Source organism: Myxocyprinus asiaticus, chromosome 23 (assembly GCF_019703515.2).
Source record: "Myxocyprinus asiaticus isolate MX2 ecotype Aquarium Trade chromosome 23, UBuf_Myxa_2, whole genome shotgun sequence".
In the NCBI taxonomy this organism is placed as follows: Eukaryota; Metazoa; Chordata; class Actinopteri; order Cypriniformes; family Catostomidae; genus Myxocyprinus; species Myxocyprinus asiaticus.
The window spans coordinates 12,312,801-12,331,842 of NC_059366.1; the positions used below are offsets into that span (position 1 = coordinate 12,312,801).

Sequence of the window (19,042 nt, forward strand, 5' to 3'; positions counted from 1 at the left end):
AATGTCAAATTGTTTAAAAACAGTGACAATGAAATGTGGCAATTCAACTAACTAGGGCTGGGCGATGCAACGAATACCCACGATATCATCGCAATGATTTTGCTGAAGATATAAAATTCAACAATATCAGGATGATTTTAATGAGCCTTTTATTTGACCACTAAGTTTCATAGAGTGCATCAGTAGACCAATTTCACGATTTTTCAGGGCTGTATAAAATAAAATCAAAATGGAGATATGATCATTTGTGATTATTTAACTGCCAAAGGCTGTGATTAAAGACAGATAAACATGGTCTGTGTGCCCTTCAGAATGAACCGGTGATGCGCTGATCTGTGTGCACGTGCGGGGACTCGTGTTTGTAGCACAGTTCACGTGCATTGTGAAGTACTGCAGGTTCAAGCATTTACACAATTCCAAACATAAGTAACCGCTAAAGTTATTACAGTAGAGTTTGACACCGGTTCACAAGATTATTTTTAAAAAAATAAGCTCATGCCTTATGTCAATGATGTAGCAGACAACTAGTTGTTGACTGGTTCCATTCATACAGCACATTTAAACAAAATTCACTCTCAAAATGTGGTCCTTAACCTAAAAAGAAAGTCAATTTGATTACAAAAATACACGACTGGCAACCATCTTCCGCTGCTCTGTAAACGCAGCCAAAGTGTCAGAGAACATGCTCTAACTGCAAGACTGCAGCTCCAAATTGCGTGTGTTTTTGAGCGCCCACACCTTGAAGAAAAATTTACATTTTTTCCGCTTTCTCAGTCATCTAAGCTGAAATGCATTTGATCTAAACAAACAAAATGAGACCACATTGAGCTGAAAAGTATGGGAGGAAATTGTGAAAAGAAGCAGAGTGCTGGAATGAAATCAGATCATTAAAGATGCTCCCTCAGCAACTGTACAGCAGAACAGACCTAATGTCCCATTCATGTCACGCTTGTGGCAGCGAGCGAGTCCATTTCCTTAACTTCTGTTAAGAGACCACATACCAGAGCTCATTAAATCTTACATTTCCAGATGTTAACAGTTTTGAAACTTCCTGATTATTTGAAGCTTGTCCTTAAGGAGTACTGCTGGTTTGCATCCCAGCAGCTGCAAGGAGGCAGGGATGAAGAGGAAGGGGGCTGGATTGATTAAGGTATGAAATGCAGCTGCCAAGGACAACATCAGGGGCTCTGGTGGAGCTGTCCTTACCACTCCCTGATCTACAAAGATGCACACTTGTACTAACTGAAGCCTTCGGGTTGAAAGCAGCTTGGGTTTGAGTGGAAAACTGTGACTGAGGAATGACAAGGGGACTATCGTGTTGAAAAGTCAATATGTATGTTTAAATCATTATAAAACCACAGTTGGGCCTGGCAAAACAATTTGATTAAAGTATTTGTTGAATTTAGCAAAAAATAAAAACAAAAAGAAATGTAGTTTTCATAAATTAACATTCAAATGCTTTTCATTGAAAATTAAAATTACACCTGTAACGGTATCATTCCGCTGCATACCTGGACAGTACCATTCTAACTTTCACTTGTGTGGACATTTTTTTGGGAGAAAATGAATTGTAGATACAAAAACTGAAGCATTTAAACTGCCTCAATTGTTTGCAGATAGCCAGTCTCAACACAGCACACAACAAGAGTTCTCTCTCGTAAACCCTCACCCTCCCCAGAACAACATGTTTAGATCTGCTGTAAGAGGATTGTATTTCTAGTAGTGCAGCAGCATGTCCTACATGACTGTTGCAACATTTCTTATATATGTCTAATAGTGCAGCAGTAGCATGTCTTACATGCCAACAGCATGTCTGTGTATTTTTTAGTAGTAGCAAATCTTCGTACATGTTACTGCGTAAGCAGATCTAGCCTGCCAAGACTAAACCTACCACCTTGTCATATCCAACACTTTCAACTTATTCTCTCAGTTGAAATGACTGAAATGTAAAAAAAGCAATAAAACACTTAGGTTGGGTGTTATCTTTTCAAGCTAGTGTCTGCGACCTCTTGTGTATTAACACATCTTATCAAATCAGTAAGAACTCCTTCACAGTCCCATACTACGAACACAAGAGCTTTGTTCCAAAACCAGTGTGCTGACTAACTAGGCAGCAAATTAAGGCCTTGCAGGCATTTGGTTTTTTGGGACACATCTTAGATGGCTTACCTGCAAAGCATCTCAGTGAGCCATACAAAGCCAACGTAGGCCAGTTCAAACGCCCCCCTGTGACCAGACTGCAGCAACTGCTCCTGAAAATACTTCCCCACACCCTCCACCTGAGAGAGACAGAAACAGGAGGCACTATTGAATTTAAAACATTTGTAGTTTGTAACACAGTGACTTACTTGACTCCATAGGAATGCACTGGACTGGAGAAATATTAAGTTATGTCTGACCCAAAGATTAATTAATCAGAAAACACACAGAGTGCAGTAATGTTGAATGATGTCAGAGACAGACAAAGAACACCTGAGGCCATTTAGATGACATGTTTATGGGAAATCCATACTGAAAAATGAAATACATTATTAAAAATGTCCTAAAAATTCTAGGAGATTGGCTATAGTAGCAGAGTAGAATTATATAACTATTACTCTTATTTTCAAATTCAAATCTGCATCCTGTTTGCTACCTCAATTCAAATTCAGCTCTTAAATTTTAATTAAAAATGCACTCTCAATAAAATTCTCAATGTTGTTAAACTCTGCTAATGAATAACCAAAATAAAACAAAATAAAAACGTAACTCCGGCCAGCCCTGCTCTTGAAGCAGCAGAAAAGTGAGGTGATCTGAAATTGGCAATGTCATTTTTTTCTTAATGTATTTATACACAAAGCTAAAAAAAAAGTCGTTACGTTGTCCTTAAGAGTCAAAATGACCCTTTTTATGTTCAAATTCAAAAGCTTACAAATGTAGGCTCTGTTTGCTCTCTCTCTCTACTTTTGGTCTTAAATCGTTCATCTAGGTGCCAGCTAACACTAGCCTTTCAGGTCTGTATATTGGACTAGAAGGTGATGAGAAAAAAAAAAAAAAAGAATAAAAAAAACACAAATTAGTGTTAGCTGGCACCTAGACGAACGATTTAAGACCAAAAGTAGAGAGAGCAAATAGAGCCTTTATTACAAGCTTTTGAAATTGAACATAAAAAAGGGTCAATTTGACCCTTAAGGACAACGTAGTGATTTGATCGTTAAGACCAATGAGGGGTTAAATGCTGCAGCTTCAGCCAGACTTTATTTAGCCTGATTATTCCTGTTTGTAACCCCCTTTATCGCCAGCGCTAAACTTTGCTTCTGCTCCACGTGCGCAAAGAAATTTCTCAATGCAGCTGGCAAATTACACGTCAGGGTCAGTGACCTTAACAGCAGCTTTTCCAACGTGTCTAGAATAAAGAGACTTAGTGATTAATGCAAGTCTAATACTGTTGTTTGCTGGTAGTTTTGATTCCATTAACTTAAACCTACTGATAATCAGGCAATTCTGGTTAAATAAGAGATTTACAGGAGGGTGCAAATCAGAATGCAAGTTCCACAGATGCTACAATCTGCAAGATGTCAAATGACTGCATGCAGGGTGTCGCAAACTAGACAAATTCAAAATGTATGTCACCCAAACCAGTGGTTTTCTTAAAAAACTGGTGGGTCAAGACCCAAAAATTGGTCACAGTTTTTTCATAGAATGCAAAAAAAAAAAAAAAAAAAAAGCAATGTTAAATGCAAATAGTACATTAATATAAATATAAAAAGTAAAATGCAAAGAAAAATTTGAGCAAAATGAAGTCTCATCCACGAGTGCTCCATTGATTTATAAAGGCTGTGATTTTGTGTTGAAAATGTACAAATTCTTAAATTTTCCTATTTGCCTAAGAAATGTTAATAATTGCACATATTGATGGGCCTATACTGATCATGGTTATATTAATACATTTCAGTGTTGATTTTACGGAAATTTGTTAACCTTTGTACAATAAGCAATTTTGGTACTGTGTTAGGTCGCCACTTAATGTCTAGTGTAAAATCTGGGTCCCCAATCAAAACAAGTAGAGAGCCACTGACCTAAATCAAGGGTCACGAGCCAATATGGCCAAGCATACTATATGCAATTTACAAAAATAGTATGGAAAGCTATAAAGATTACATGAAGGAAAAGGTTTATTTTAAGGCTGGCTGAGGTCAATGGATCAAGTTTAGAGATGCCACCAAGATTTGTGCCCTGCCTATAAGACATTTTAACTGTGTACTTCAGAGACTCTCACATTCATATACAGTATTTCTCAGCTCTCAAAACAGTTCAAATTAATGCAGTCAACTCAAAAACAGAAAGCAGTACTCTAATGGTACTTAAAGAAAGCTTCTGAGTGCTCCCAGATTATCCTAATTAGTCATAACTCTCTCAGCTTAGTGCAAAGGGGACGGGAGGCCCCAGCTCAGACTCCCAGACAGATTGCACTTCCTTAGCACCAGATTAGACCCTCTATCCGAATCAAACAGGCAAGAAGATCAGATATGTAGACAAAGGAGTAGTACAATTTTCCACCAACTTTCCCAAAGGAGGTCTACTCAAAGGAAACTGGCATATGGTTATCCTATAGTGTAAAAGGAATAGTTCACCAAAAATGACAATTCTGTTGACATTTACACACCCTTATTACTTCCAAATCTGTTTCCAGTTATTTCTTATGTGGAACACAAAAGGAGAAATTTGAGGAATTTTTTAGGCAGCTCTTGCCATTCAAAGTTAAATGAAAGTTCAAAATGACCACAGATGTCAAGCTCCAAAATTAAAAAAAAAAAAAAAAACAGTAAAAAGGCCAAGTATCATAAAAGTTGTCCCCACTTTATTTTTATATTGTCCACACATACTATTTAAAAGATAAAATAAAAACTTTTAAAATGTAAAGAAAAATGTTGTATTAATTTAATTTTGTTAAACATTACACAATTTAATTTGATGGAATTTAGTTATGAAATTCAAATACGTAAATCTTAAAAATAGGCTAAAATATTATTTTGAGTGCATACGACTCATGCACATATTTCAAATGTTCTGAAGTTATATATAACACAACACATATTTGTGTTTAGAAAAGGGCTGCAAGTAACGATTATTTTGATAATCGATTAATGATTATTAGAACGATTATCCAACTATTCTGCAATTATTGCAACGATTAATCACTAGCTCTTAACCGATTACTCAGCTTGTGCCCTGACTTAAAAGGTCATATTAAACGTGCTTACTAACAATAAAGAGGACAAAATCATCTTTTAAAAATACCACTAAATGACATTCACTGAATTAAAGGGAAATTCACTGCAAAAAAAATCTTAGTCTTGTTTTCCATTTAAAATTGTCTAAAAATCCTTAAAACAAGATACATTTACTTGAGAAGCAACATTTATGATATTTAGACTTGCTTTAAGAGAATATATCTTGAATATAAGTGTATTTTTTCATTTGGTTATATTTCTGCGAGTGCAATAAAGACAAAATATATTTATATTCATGATCTATTCTCTAAAAGCAAGTCTAAATATCTTATATGCTGCTTCTCAGGTGAATGCATCTTTTTTTAAAGGATTTTTAGGTATTTTTAATATTACCGTTTTTAATATTATATTCAACGTTCTCACATAACTATTTTCTTCTGCAGTATAGCTGCTAAAGAAAATGTACGTTGTTTTAAAGGAGTTTTAGATATTTATATTGGAAAACAAGCCAAAATAAAAACGTATTTTGATGCAGTGTATAATGGGGCAAAGACTAGCCTCTCTCACCTTTCTGTTCACTTCAATCCATCTTTAACTCACAAAAAAAACAAACTCTCTCTTATTAATAAAGCTGCGTATTGCCAATTTCATTCATGATAAGAAATGCACAGAGACACATGTATTATGATTCAATAAGTCACGAGCCATCACGTTATAATCTAGCTGCATTAAGCGCGAGCGCTCGAGTGACAAGCGGCAGAGTGTGCCTCAGCCAGGTGCAGTGTCAATCTCTCCCCCTTAGATCGGGACATTCGCACAACTCATAGAAGAGGTGCTGACCGCACAGAGAAATGCCAGTTTCAGAGTTTGCAGTTATTTACATGATCTGCTTCCGTATTATTTGAATTTTAATTAAAGCTATAACGCATTCAGTCTAACTGCATTTAAGATGTAACGCCGGGGTGTTTCTTTTAAAGTCGCTCGACACCCAAGTCTTGCTTCAGCGGAGCTGCAGCTACAGCTCCACTTATTCCACAACGAGAGAGCTTCTGTATTTACTTATTTTGTATTTTTGCATTATAATTCCCTCATACTTCGTGATCTACATCACCTGAAGTTGTTTAGAGTGCATCTGGAATGTGAGCTGTGTTTTCTTCCTCTCCTCAGTCAGGCGCGAGCTGCAGTGCTGCTTTCGCACGTCATCATTAGAGTTTAATGACATCAAACGACTATTCTACAACAAAATATTTGATAAATTTAACTAATCATTTCAGCCCTAGTTTAGAATCGACAAAACCTTAAGTCATTATTCACTGTTACTGTAACATTGCACTCTGATGAAGCTCACGTTTAGCCTGCATTCATATCCAGAATTCAAAAACACTGTTTCGTGTTCTGATATTACAGAAGCAAGCAGCAATGCATTTTGCCGAAAATGGCATCGACATGCCATGTTTGAATTTAGACATGACCTTGAGCTGGACATGAGCATTGACAGAGCTGAAGATTGTCAGTAAATAATGACTTCAATATCCGCCTGTTCCTCACAAAAAAAGTTATTGTACTGCTTCACAAGAATACAGCGTATTAGTTGCATGGACTACTTTTATGGGTCTTTCATGGGCTAAGCTCAATCGTCAGCATTTTGTTGAAAAAAAAACAAAAAAAAAAAACATTTTTGCTTGTCCCTCCTTTTCTTTAAAAAAACAAAAAAAAACAAGGTAATAGTGAAGAACCTAGATTTTGGCTCTTTATTTTTGTGGTAACTGACATTATGCTACAAATGCCGTTGATTGAGCTTAAGTTGTATTCAACCCGGAATATTCCTTTAAGAGCTTGTGCATTTACATTTTTGGGTGAACTTTTCCTTTAAGAGTGCATGGCATTCGAATGACCAGAGTATAACTTCTTTGGGTACTAAAATGATGGTGAAAAATCCCAGAAAACCCTACTGTGAACGTCTTCACTCTTACACATGGTTCAGTATCCAGAATGGGTGACGAAAACAAGGAATTGTACACCATCGAAATGTGACTGTTTGCAGCTGCCATAGCAGTCTGAAAACATGTTCCGCGTTTCCATGGCGATGGAGTACATAACAGGATGCCGGATGCACACGTTTGGGAAAAATAAATCTTGACTGTCATAAACATACATGCTCACTGCTAACCCTCCAAAGACATGTGGTCTGGAAAGAGATGTAGTATGAGGCATCAACACAAACCGCAAACACAAGCCATGTGGACCGCGGCAACATCATTAGATCATCCTTTACATAACAGGCGAATGTTCCATGGTAACCACACCAGTGACATCACAGAATCATTCCACTCCATCTGTTAAAGCACTGAGGTCATTGCGCAGGCCAGAGCAGTGAAAATAACAATCGGACTGACAAGTAAAATGCTTTCAGTAAGTCCGCTGGCTGATCAATCCAAAATTCTAGTTCTGAAAGCTTCAAACAGATCACTTAACAGTTCAAATGATTTACTTCATTTTTGTGCAAGTGCGAATGATGTTGCAAAGTCTGCTTACTCCTTTCCTAATTTCTGGGATTGGAAACTACAGCAATCCATCACAGAAAACAAAGTGTGAACATCTGATCGTGCAGTCTGGTCTCTGCCAAATTTATACTCATAGCTTAAGACATCAATAAGAGAAGAATTTATACCAACAGTTGACAACTGCTATCTGGACTGAGATGCTGCCAGAACAACTGTTTGTAAATTACTCCCAAAGTCTCAGGTGTACAAACCTGGTGAATGAGTTGTGTGTGAAGTGGTCCAGCTCTTCAGGGAAAGAGGAAGCTATTTGGAAAGAATGTAGGACAGGGAAGGTAGTTAAACAGCAGGTTGGTCTTAAATGAAAGTGCTGTGCTAAGACGGCAGATGCTAATTGAAGGCGGGCACGGCAGGGGACAACGTATGCATTCACATGGTTTACAGTACCGCTGATGAAAAAAATACCAAAAAAGCACAGGCAGCTGGTACCATACGGTGACTGTTCAAGTTGAATTTGTGAGTGAATGTACAGCTCTGCTCAAAACCCTAGTGAGCTGCCCACCTAGACAGCATTTTAAGGCATCACAGGCATGCTTCTGATGTGAAGGATGTTCAAAACAGTAGGGACTACTTTAAATTACACTGCCTTCTAAGATACCTCATTTTGGCCAAAATAGAAGGCAGCACCACATGTATCCTTCACAGATAATCAATAACGGAATGCATTGTGATGAAATGTCACATATACTTATATTTTAAACAATACTGAATTATATTGATAAAACAATTCCATGCAATTAAAATTGACTTTTCACCCAATATTTGTGTAATCTATGCATTTTTGTGAGTAGAGAATATCCTGGTGTTAGCTTAGCAACATACAAAAATGTTTGACACTATTAGAATCAAATATAAGTGTCAAATCTCTTGTGCGGTTCACAAGAATCTTCACTTCTGAGGAGCACATAATGTGAATAAATTATATCCTTAGGTTGCTGTCTTTGTGGAGCATTTAAGAATCAATTAAAGGGATAGTTCACCCAAAAATGAAAATTTTCTCACCATTTTCATTTGCTTGATTTTTAAAAGAATATCTCAATGCTTCAATGCAACTGAATAGTGAGCAAAATTTGAAACTCCATAAAAGCACATAAAGGCAGCATAAAAGTAATCCATAAGACTCCAGTGGTTCAGTCTAAATCTTCAGAAGCGATATGATGGGTGTGGGTGAGAAACAGATCAATATTTAAGTCCTTTGCTTACTATCAATCTCCACTTTCACATTCTTCTTTTGTTTTTTCTTCATGCATGTCGCCATAGTAAAGAAAAGGACTTGATCTGTCACTGACCCACACCTTACATATAACTTCTGAAGTTATGGATTTTAACCACTAGTATCTTATGGATTACTTTTATCCTGCCTTTATGTGCCTTTTGGAGCTTCAAAGTGTTGGTCACCATTAAATTGCATTAAATAGACCTACAGAACTGAAATGTTCTTCTATAAATCTTTGTTTATGTTCTGCAGAAAAAAAGAAAGTCATACACATCTGGGATGGCATGTGGGTGAGTAAGATGAGAGAATTTTCATTTTTGGGTGAACTATCCCTTTAAGGGGTGAATCTCATCTGTCAAGAACATGCCCAGGACATAATTCACTCTTAAATAAAAAATAAAATAGGAAATTATATTTTGCATGGTGAAATTATTTTCATGAAAATCCCCAAAATTCTCAATGTTTTACTTTTGAGATTTTTCCCCATTCTCATTGGATTTTCAACGCTGAAACTGTATTACAGTCAATTACTGTTTCACGATTTCTGTTAAATGTAATCGTTTTTCCATTTATAAATGTAATTGGCTTATGTTTACAATTAATTTAATCATTAATTATTCATTATAATAATTATTTTATTAATATAATAAAATAATATATTTATTAAAATATATTTGCCATGAAAATAATGTCAACATCTTATTAGTGCTAAAAATAGACTTTGTTATCTTTGAACAATTTAAACATCACATAAAAACTTAATTATAATATATTGTCTTTTGATTTAGGGGTGAAATGTAACAGACATATTCTTGACAGGTTATTCATGATGTGAGAATTACCCTGATGGTTAGGAAAAAGGAGCTCTAAAATATGGATGTGGTGTTTGGAATGTAGTGGACAATGTAGATAGTAGACAATGAGGCAGCTCCCCAGGGTTTGGAACAGAGCTTAAGTGTCTGTACTGGAAATGCGTTTGACATTTTCTTTTTTATCTCAAGCAGACTCAGCGCGGTGGCAAATTAAGCTGTATTCAATGTGATCACATTTCTGAACAACCTTTTCTCTCCTCTTTAGGGGTTGTTAACGCGACCATAATTTATGTCTGTATAAGCTATTACCATGACATCTCATCTCTCGGCCTTGAGCTCTTAAAGATCAGCTTACTGGAAAAACTCTCCACTTCAAGGTATGAGGTACAGTTCTCCATTATATCTCACATTCTTATGTAACTGAGATGTTGGATTCGGGGAGGGTCCACTGGCTTCCATCATAAGAGACTCCCTTTGATGAGAATGTGTATGCACGTCAGACTCCCAGAAACATTATGCATACCCTGGAGGGTACTTAAAAGGATAGTTCACCCAAAAATGAAAATTCTGTCATCATTTACCCTCTCCATATGACTTTCTTCCGTGAAACACAAAGGGAGATGTTAAGCAGAATGTTAGCCTCAGCTAAAACCACTTTCGTTGCATGAAAAAAAAAAAAATGCAATCAGAGTTAATGGTGACTGAGACTAACATTCTGCTATTATCTCCTTTTGTGTTAGATGGAAGAAAGACAGAATATAAAACAGATTGGGGACAAAATGAGGGTGAGTAAATGAAGACATAATATTAATTTTGGTTCAACTATCCCTATAAGACTGATTAGTTGACTGGTTGTTCAGGCAACCCAATGATTGGTTGATTTAAAAGAATATGTAGTTTTACACCAGTTGAGTGTGTGTCTGTGTTTGGCTGACCTGCTACTCTGTGATGACTCGGTGGTCAGTATGTGTGTGATTGGAGCACAGATGCATGCTCTAACACATGACCCAGTAACATGCACATTTCTTTTATGGTCCTCCAGCAACACACCAACACCATCTGAGCAGTGACTCCATAGGCTTCTCCATCACCACTACCTAGACACAACACACACACACACACACACACACACACACACGAACTCGTAAAAGACCGATTAAACATCGGCCTCTCATGGACAGAATATGTATTACAGTTGTCAGACCTGTTTTGAGTGATTAATACGGTTGCTTTCACACACAGGACTGTTATTTATTGGTGTGACAACCGCATTCTATAACTGACATCGCAAATTTTCAGGTCTCACAACCGCAAACCTGTGCTGTGTGAACAAAACTGTACTGGACAACTAGTTGTTAGTTGCGTCATGTACAGTGAGAGACACACTGCACTGTACACATGTGTCTCGTGTGTTTCATGTGGGTTACGTTAACTCACAGATAAAAGAGCTGCTTGTCATCCGAAGACTCAGCCGCTGTCTTCCACTGGCTGCTCACGGGCGCGAGCTGCGTGACGACACAAAAGCCGCGCTCTGCACGCGGTTAGAAAGCATTCTAAGCAGCTGTAGGTTAATTGACCCTTGTGACCAATTGTGACCAATCCTGTCTTGGCAACTGTTGACCTTTCGCCATTACTCTGACACGTTTTTACTATTTTCCAATGACAGCCTTCGGAAGTACTGTGTGTTTGAGTACTTTTAATCAGGATTTTATCAAAATAATAAAGAAATGTAAAACACATTGTTGCCGGGTCATTTGTAATGGTGACACGAGTTAAACAGATAGGATATAAGCATGTTATTCTTTCTTTTAAAAAAATAATCTTTAAATCTGAAGAGCATGTTATGGATTCCCAAATGAACATATAACATCTGCAATGACACCTACATTTGCTGAAAGTTAAATTAAAGCTAATAACTGAACGTTAATTCATTTATGTATTGATTCAAGTCATAGTTAAAGCGATGGTGAATAAACGGTTCACAGCATCAAAATGAGTGTTACGAGACGTTATAAACACTCAGTTCGCTAACGCTTATGTTATTAGATGTGTAATCGCTATTAAATGAAGTTTTTTCTCTTTTCAAGTGACTGTAATAATCGTTTGCCTTGATTCTGATTCACAGACTCCAGTTTTTAATCAGCTTACTGTGTAATTTAACAACTTTTACAAAAAACTTCAGATAAATATGCATTACAATGTCACTCTTCATACCTGTTGTAAGGATTTTAAAATATTTAAATATTAAATATTATATTCAACATTCTCCAATAAAAAAAATAAATAAATAAATGTCTTCTGCAATATAGCTCCTAAAGTAAATGTACATAAGGAGTTTTAGTTATTTATTGGAAAACAAACCAAAAAAAAAAACAAAAAACAAAAAGACACATTTTCGCAGTGTATAATGGGGCTAAGACTACACACTCTGGCCTTTTTGTTTGCTTCGATTTATCTTTAACTCACAAAAACAAACTCTCTCTTCTTAATAGAGCTTGAATCATCGATTTTCTTCACGATAAGAAATGCACAGTGACATATATTATGATTCAATATGCTGCGAGCCATCACGTTATAATCTAGCTGCAGGAAGTGCCTGCGTGGGATGAGCATCTCCGAACCAGAGGGTTCATCAGCCAGGAGAACTTTCAAATTCTCTCGTGCTGTTTTTTCACGTGACTCATTAAGTGGCACTGACCGCATAGAGAAATACCAGTTTCGGAGTTTGTGCTTATATATATATATATATATATATATATATATATATATATATATATATATATATATATATATATATACAACCCGCTTCCTTATTATTTGAACTTTAATAGAGGATGCATTAAATACAGTATATAACGCCGGGGTGTTTCCTTTTTGAGACACTCTGACAGGCAAGTTTTGCTCAAGCGGAACGCGAGCTGAAGTGCTGCTCTCGTGCGCCATCATTAGCGTTTCAAATAATCTCATGTTGCATTGAATGAGGCCCCCAAGCAGTGTCTTGGTCCAATCCGCGACCCAAAATGAGTCTGACACCCCTGGGTTAAAACTAAATCGCTTCCAGTACAATAAACGAATCGGTCTACACTAGAGCTGCATGATTCTGGATGAACTGAGAATCACTAATTTCAGTGACATACAATATCTGAGCATTAGGTGTTGTACTGGAAAATAAATATGCAAATATGCTTTTAAAAAACACTCATTAAATTAAAACAATGGAGCCTTCAGTGTTTCTTTTGGAAACTTTGCTTGAAGTCTTTCAAGGAATTATTTAAGACCCAGTAATTAAATAGAGAAATATATACACATATACACACACACACACACACACACACACACACACACACACACACACATCAGTTCAAAAGCATGCCAAGACCTACAGACTGTTGCAATCTATAACAAACACTGCATCCAAAATCATAATGCCCTGCTTTTGATGAAGAAGGCACTTCTCGGACAGTAAAAAATTAAGCTTTTTAGGTATGCAGGTGAGTAGTATGAATAGATTCCGGACATGCTTCATCCTGGAACGAGGGCATTGTGCCGAATATACAGTATGACAGTGATGAAAACTGCAAAAATAATCTACTCTAGTTTTGTTAAACAAGCACAATTTAACCATAAGAAACACCTTTCATGGTGTATATATAGCATTTACAGTTGAAAAGAGACACCGGACTCGTTGATCACCGCTGTTTTTAGTTTTTTTTAAATTCAGCATTTTGAATGTGCTGTCTCTGCAGCTCCCGTGGCATTATGGGATCGTAAAGTGTCCAGTTGATCCGCACTTTAGAATCTCACCACAAATGGTAGCTCATCCGGGTATTTCTCGCTGCAGGCAGATGACTAAAATTTGTTGTGTTTGTGTGTGTACCCAGTGTTGAGCTGTTGCAGGACTGTAGTGATACAGTCAGCTCTGCCATATAAAGGACAGGAGGCAGCAGCCTGCAGAAGAGATGACTCGGCCTTCACAATCTCTTCCTTCAGACACACCATCAGCCAAAGCACCACTGAAACACAGCACATAAAAAACATCAGTATAGATTCAAAAAGACACTCTTAATAGTCATCTCATCTCATGATATAATGCAAATAATGGCAAGCAGGCATTTCAGGGCTCCATACTGCAAATAAATGGCTCTTATTTTTGGTGAAAGAACGAGTTCCTGTGTGTATTTGAGGGGAGTTTTTAATAAGCTCCCCACTCTAAATGAAATGCGGAAATGCTCTCAGAGAATAAACAAAGAAGCAGTTTTGAAATCACTATAACATGAGCATCACACACACTCTTTGTGTGTAGAATGACAGTAATGTGGCACCACTCATTCATTCTGAAGCATGCAGCCCATGCAGACTGTATATTTAATTTAAAGGAATGTGGGGGCCTGGGTAGCTTAGTGAGTGTTGATGCTGACTACCACCCATGGAGTCGCGAGGTCGAATCCAGGGTGTGCTGAGTTACTCCAGCCAGGACTCCTAATCAACCAAATTGGCCCGGTTGCTAGGGAGGGTAGAGTCACATGGGGTAACCTCCTTGTGGTCACGATTAGTGGTTCTCGCTCTCAATGGGGTGCGTGGTAAGTTGTGTGTGGTTCGCGGAGAGTAGCATGAGCCTCCACATGCGGAGTCTCCGCGGTGTCATGCACAGCAAGCCATGTGATAAGATGCGCGGATTGACTGTTTCAAAAGCGGAGGCAACTGAGACTTGTCCTCCGCCACCCGGATTGAGGTAACTGCGCCACCACGAGGACCTAGTAAGTAGTGGGAATTGGGCATTCCAAAATTGGGAAGAAAAGGGGATAATAAAAAAATTATCATTCAAAAGGAATGTTCCAGTTTCAATACAAGCTAAGCTCAATCGACAGCATTTGTGGCATAATGTTGATCACCACAAAAATTTATTTTGACTCTCCTTTTCTTTAAAAAAAATCAAAAATCTTGATTCCAATGAGGCACTTACAATGGAAGTGAATGTATACATAAAACACTCTCCGTTACAAAAGTACAGCCACAAGCCAACAATATGAGTGTTAGCATGATTTTGGTGTGATAAAATCACTTGCTAACCTTTTCTGTGTAAAGTTATATGCAATTTTACAATTTGGTTGCCATGACGACATAATGCCATAAACCCAAAATCGTAAACTGATGATTTTAACAACTTTACAGCACAAATAATGCACAAGTTTTAACAGAAAAATTAATGTAAGTGCTTTTATTAAATTATAAGCTTCATATTTCTGCCTTTAAACTCTCAAAAACTTGGCCCCATTCACTTCCACTGTAAGTGCCTCATTGTAAACTTTCTTTTTTTTTTTCTTTTTTTTTTAAAAGAAAGATGAAGGGACGAGTCAATTTTTTTTTTTTTTTTTTTTTGTGGTAATCAACATTATGCCACAAATGCTGTCGCTTGAGCTTAACTTGTATTGAGCCCGGAAAATTACTTTAATGGGGGCACTGGTCAAAAATGCAACCGACAATGCCAAAAAATGCCCCCAAAATTCAAAATGTGGGGGGAAAAACACTGCCCTGTAATTAATTCCTGTTTTTATATGCAAACCTCAAATTTAAACAATTCTTTTCTAGGTCTATTTTGCATAGGAGTTGATATTGATTTATTTTATAGCTAACAGCCATATACTGTAATTGTTCCAATTGAGAATAAATTGAGCTCTTCGACATAAAAGGATGACATACTGTATAGTGCATCTTTATATGGTTAACAAAAAAATGCCCCTGAAAATCAACTCCAGGGGACACATAAGGACTCCTTAATAAAAACAAATAATTTCTGACATAGGTTGTTACTGAATTTCCATCAGTCTGAAAAGTTTTTATTTTTATTTTATTTTTTTCTTCAAGTCACAAAATTAGTGTTCTCATGATCAATCAGTGCTGTCATTTCTAAATACATCTGTACTCAAGTCAATCCGTAGACTAGGCTGGTTTAGTCCTGGTTTGATGCCAGTCTAGCCCATGGACTAGAACAGCCAAGCTGCTCACCAGCTAATCAAGCTGGTTGACCAGTATGGTCTTGCTGGTTAAATTAGGTAAGAAGCATCCAAAACACAACCAAATGCTTTTTTGTATTCATCTAAATTTTCGGAATGGAATACCAAAATCTTTACACTGACCTGGAGTCGCACTGCTGTGGGGGGTAGTTTTTGTAAGAGGTTTCAAGCGAGCTTTTTCACCTCTAGAAAGTTGCTTGCAAGACAGTACAGCCTGAGCATGAGATACACTCACTGGCTCTCTGAGAGCAAAACCAACAGTGCCTGAAAAGGAAAGGGTAAACAAATGAATACATGATAGGCAATATTGCTATATAAACCCATCATCAGACTAGTGTGCAGTGTGTCAGAGGGGAGGCTGGGAAATACCTCTGTTAAAAGGTGAAATTTTCAGAGATCAGCCCCAGCAGGTGCAGAGCCATTAGACACCTGGAGAACGAGGCTCCTGGGTGAAGCACTTGCAACATGGCCTTACAGAACCAGCACAGGAACTCCTGATGAAACACACACAAATATGAATTGTGCCTGCCCTTGTACAATTCATTGTGCCCGCCACAATGCCAGGGTGATCTGGGAGGTTACCAGGGTGCTGCTACACAGTTGCTATGGTGTTCTGAGTAGTTTCTTGCAGCACAATGCAATGCAACATTTTAACAGTATTAATCTCCTGAGACCCGATGACTGCTGTGTGCATTTTCCATTTCCCTTTTTGATTTGTAACTAATAAACATATAAAATAAAAAATGTGTGTCCACAAATGTGGACAGTGGGACTAATTTGTCCAATTTTAAATAATACCAAGCTATAGAAAGCCAGATTTTTTAATCACATTTTTTATTGTTTCCAGAAGAGTTTGTTATTCATGTTTTTAAGACATTACAGCTGATGTTCTATAAAGATGCTTTGGAACAATGTGTATTTGGAAAAGCACAAATAAAAAAACTAGACAAAAAAATATGATTTGACTTTAATGTTACATTTTTTTGGCAACAAAATCTCAATGTTCTCTCTTTGCATTGTCAAACAATCAAGTGATAGCCAGTGATGAACTATTTACCAGTCAGAACTTAGCATAATTAATTCTAATCGCCAGCATCATCCAATCACTGCCAACCATGTTAAAATTACATTTAGCATTATAAATTCTTAATCTAATACTGACTATCATTGTCCCATATCTGCCAAACATGTTGAGTAGTCCAAACATCATCTGCAACCTGAAACTGAACTTTTGGTCAGATGTTAGGAGTCAATGCACTTGGCTGCATAGGAAAGCTATAGGATGCTCCCTTGCTCCCTATTTAGTGAATGACTTAACCTCCAGTGTGCTGTCCATCTACACTGGTCTTAGAACGGTTCGAAATGCACCTTATTTTCATCCTAACTCCATACAGAGCCTCTGAAAGCAATTTTTTTCTTCTCAATGTGATAAAGCACAGTAAATATAGGATTTCTAATGGAAAAACAAGCACTATTGTCCACTATAGTGGTCATTGTGTTTAACAGTGTGCCGTTTCGCAATAAATTGCTCAAATTTAAAAAATGGCATATCGGATGTAACTAGAGACTATTATTTTGAGTCAAACAGGTTTCAGTGTAAAAACTAAATTAGGTTTTTTAACAGATGTAGTTTTGTTGGCGTTTCTCTCAAAGACAAATTCCGCTGTGTACAGCGGAATGTTTTTTGTCACATGAAAGTTTAACCCTTTACTGACAGCCCAGAGTCTTCTGAACTCAGATCAGTTGGTTTAAATGAATTTAAATTATGCATTGCGTATAGCAAAGCCAAAAAAACAACGTCCATGTAGAGATTCGCACAAGGTTAAAAAAAAATATGAAAATGCAAAACTGTAATAACTCTTGAGGAGAGGCGAGACTGTACTTGGTACATGTCTAGGACTTGTTGCTGATCCAGACTTTTGTGCAGTAGCTGAGCACTGTACTTCACCCTACACAAGAGCTGATAACATAAACCAGACAGGAGCCAATCAGATTACATTTACGTAGTCCATTGGCCTATCAGAACTTGAGACAACACACTTTTAATGTGTTCAGAGAAATGCTGTTGACATCAATTCATACCTTCTTTAACAAACTGACTGTCTGCTGTCTTACTCCTGGTGACTGGCAGTTCAGATTAAAGGGCAGGAAGTGGCGGATCAGCTCCATTTCCTCTCTGGAGAGAGTTTCTGTGCTGCCATGACTCTCACATACCAAACCCAGAGCATCCATTCACACCTGATTTCACACACACAGAATATCAGTAAGAGAGAACTAGATTTTTACTTTTTCTGAGGAAAATGTGGTTCTTGCAAATGTTGTCACTACAATGCTAGGTTGCTTGCTAGGTATCTGCTTACTGGTCCATGTCAAAAGAGCCCAAGCCTATATGATATACTAAATAAGGCTTGGGTTCTTCCATCAATGCAAGTCTATTTTATTTTTACCTATTGTATCATCTGTCACACTTGTATCGGTCCTCTGATCGCTTGGAAATGTAATAGCACACCTCTCCTCAACAAGCCACATAATTTTAGGTGCCATTCATGTCATGATTAATGCATCGAGTATGAACAATAGTTATAGCGATGCTTGCCATAGCAAACTCTAGTAACATGTTAGACATTGATTATTAATTACTGATTATTTATAATTATAAGTTTAGTCAAATTTAGCATTAAAAAGTGGCTCCTGTACACCAGTGACTGCTCCATTAGTGGGGCACCAGGCCACCCCACAACTTCTCCTTTATAGCTTGAGAACACCTGAGCTCTGGCAGCATGCAGACACGTCATCAGAGCACCCAATGCACCTCTACTACCAGCCACTCCTGAGAAACAAACACACTTGATTAAAATAAATACTACACAACAGACCTTCAGAGAAGTCAGGAAAGTCTAATTTGAAGCAAATAAAATGTCTCTGTGAGGGTTACAGTCCATTCAATATATCTGGTCCAAAGTCATAATTATCATAAGCCATATTTTCCAGCATTTTCTCTCTTCTTTGCTTAGAAAGACGAGTTTCCAACACCAAAGTAAACAACAATACAACATACTAAACAAACTTCTTTGTAGGTCACTTAAAATTTGGCTTTGTTCAACCAAAAATGAAAATTCTGTTATTATTCACCATAATTTATTTTATAAAATAGAGACATTTTGAATGTTGCCACTGCTCTTCTGTCCATACAATGAAAGTGAATGGTGACTGAAATTGTCAGTCC

General features: G+C 37.2%; 1 pseudogene; it reads right to left on the bottom strand.

Moving 5' to 3' along the window:
* Positions 1-19,042, bottom strand: part of LOC127414316 (thyroid adenoma-associated protein homolog) — a 145,302-nt pseudogene that overhangs the window by 117,578 nt on the left and 8,682 nt on the right.